The following is a 2883-nucleotide window of genomic DNA, read 5'->3' as shown; positions in this document are numbered from 1 at the left end:
TGTGAACATCTCTTCAAGGTTCATCTTCTTTTCCTATTGATAGGGTGGCTGTTGGTAGCCCAAAGGTGGTCGCTGATTTTCTTGGCCTCCCTATGAGAAATTTGGGTGGTTCCTCCAACTTGCATTATAAGTGTTACTATATGGATTGTTTTGAGGTCGAGGATTATTACCCATGTAATTTAATTGCTCGTTATCCATGTTGTGGCCATAAGGTTGGTATTCCGAATGGCTTGTTCCACCTCCACTTGCTTCACACTGCATTACTGGGTGAACCTGTGAAGAACTAAGAAAACCATCAATTTTCTTATTCAAGAGTTCTACCTGGTTAGAGAGCATGGTGACCGAATCGACGTTATAAACACCGACTATTTTTGTTGCCTTTGTCCTCATGACTTGCCACTGATAGTTATTCAATGACATCTCCTCTGTGAACTCATACGCATCTTCAGGTGTTTTATTATTAATGGTTCCTCCAGCAGCTGCGTCAACCATTTGCCGAGTCGAAGGATTCAGACCATCATGGAATGTTTGAACCTGAAGCCAAAGCGGTAACCCATGGTGAGGGCACCTTCTCAAAAGGTCCTTGTATCTCTCCCATGCATCGTAGAGTATTTCTAAATCCATCTGCACAAAAGAAGAGATCTCATTACGTAATTTAGCCGTTTTAACCGGCGAAAAATATTTTAGTAAAAATTTTTCAGTCATTTGTTCCCAAGTAGTAATTGACCCTCGTGGTAACAAGTTCAACCACTGTTTAGCTTTGTTCCTCAATGAGAGAGGGAATAACCGAAGACAAATGGCATCATCAGAAACGCCATTAATTTTAAATGTACCGCATAGTTCCAAAAAGTTTGCTAAATGAGTGTTGGGATCTTCATCCTGCAAACCATCAAACTGAACAAATTGCTGTATCATTTGAATAGTGTTAGGTTTTAGTTCAAAAGTATTAGCATCTACAGCAGGTCTAACTATGCTCGATTCAGTTCCTGTTAAAGAAGGTTTAACATAATCATACATAGTGCATGGAGCAGGATTTTAATTAACCGCAATTGCAGGAGGTAGCTAATTGTCTTGGTTTTCAGCCATCTCTTCGGTTGGTGGTTGAGTATCATCTTCTTGCTCGTTCTCTGTGTATCTTAGGCTTCGCCTTATTTCTCTTTGTTTTCTACGGACTGTGCAATCGATTTCTTCGTCAAAAAGTAGAGGTCCTGACGGGTTTCTTCTAGTCATAAACTAAAAAAAAAAACCTGTCAGAAGAAAGAAAAAGAAAATTAGTAAATTAGAATAAAGTTAAAAATAAAATTAGATTGCGAGAGAAATAAATGGCTAAAGTAATAAAAATTGAGTGTTCCTGATATTTTAGTTCCCTAGCAACGGCGCTAAAAACTTAATCGCGTTATTTCGTGATAGGTTTTAAATATTTATAATTAATCGTTCTTGAAACTAACTATTATCGCGATGTAGGCAAGTGTACCTATCGAACAGTAGTATTGTTTTAGCAAGACTAGATTGTTGAACCCAAAGGAGCTAAAAGTACTAGTAATGACTGTCTTTTTATTTCTAGCCTAAGAATAAAGAGGTTTTTGTTGTAACTAACTAATTATCTAAACTAACAATTCACAGAGAATGGAATTGGGGAATTGCTTTTGGGAAAATCGATTGAATTAAGACAATACCTAAGGAAAAATCCACCTAGATTGTACTTGTTATTCTGGCTCCAAATCGGACGATTTATTCATTTAACTTGTTCCGTAGAGATCCCTAAGTTATGTTATTATCCCTATTCAAAACTAATAACGTCTAATCCCTAGATTGAATAATTGAGACCTTTCCCTAGTTAACACCCTAGGGTTGTATTAACTCGATCTATGGATCCCCATATTAGGTTTTACCCTAATCTGGCAAAATCTTGTCACCCTATGTCTGGGCGCGCAATCAACTCCGCTTAATTATGAAAAATGTACTCTTAGACAGGGTCTATTCCTCCTCTAAATAAGAGCTTATCTTGAATCAGTATCTTGGGATATCAAAACAAGAATTAAGAACACATAATTAAGAACAAGTTAAATATTTATCATACAATTCAAAAAATAATAACAAGATTCGTCTTAGGTTTCATTCCCCTTAGGTATTTAGGGGATTTAGTTCATAATTAAAAAGGAAAACGTCTCAAAATAATAAAGAATACAAAACATAAAGAAAACCCAAAACTCCAGAAGGGGAAATTGAGGAGAGATCTTCAGTCTTGATGGTGAATCCGGCTTCTGAGATGGATCAATCGGCTTCCTTGGAGTAATTCCTTACTTCCTATTTTGTGCCTCTCTTTTCTTCCCCCTCTTAGGTGTATTTATAGGCTTTGGAATGCCTAAGAGCCCTCAAAATTAGCCTTTTCCGAATTGGACTCAACTTGGGCTCAGTAGGGACACACCCGTGTGCGATTACTTCAGGCCGTGCTCGAGCCTGCCATATTGACACGGCCATGTGGTCTGCCCGTGTGAGGAGGTCAGGTCGTGTTGATTTCGTACTTTGGCCCATTTTCTCTGATTTTGGCCCGTTTCTCGTTTCTTTCACTCTCCTATGCTCTCCTAAGTATAAAATATGAAATTAAAGCATTAGGAGCATCGAATTCACCAATTCTAATAGGAAATCGTCCATAAAATGCATTAAATATGGGGTAAAAATATGTATAAATTATGGTTTATCACTACTGGTAGTTCTTTCAGTAATGCATTAGCAGTTTTACTGAGTTTAGCTTCAAGAATCTCTAAATTATTTAAAAGAAACTCGCTATAGTCCAATTGTAATTGAGGTTAGGATATCTCATTTTTAGGATTCGATTCTCAAGTAACCTAACCTAAACTAAACCCACCTAATCCACTATCA

At 37.3% G+C, this 2883-nt stretch overlaps 1 non-coding gene across 1 annotated transcript; it reads left to right on the top strand.

Annotated features, from left to right (window-relative positions):
* Nucleotides 1-550: 550 nt before the first annotated feature.
* Nucleotides 551-657, top strand: LOC128292213 (small nucleolar RNA R71). The gene has a single exon (XR_008282198.1). It is a non-coding gene; the product is annotated as a small nucleolar RNA R71 (small nucleolar RNA).
* Nucleotides 658-2883: the final 2226 nt, after the last annotated feature.

The sequence above is a fragment of the Gossypium arboreum genome, chromosome 4, assembly GCF_025698485.1.
Source record: "Gossypium arboreum isolate Shixiya-1 chromosome 4, ASM2569848v2, whole genome shotgun sequence".
In the NCBI taxonomy this organism is placed as follows: domain Eukaryota; kingdom Viridiplantae; phylum Streptophyta; class Magnoliopsida; order Malvales; family Malvaceae; genus Gossypium; species Gossypium arboreum.
This window is presented reverse-complemented; position numbering and strand designations above follow the sequence as displayed.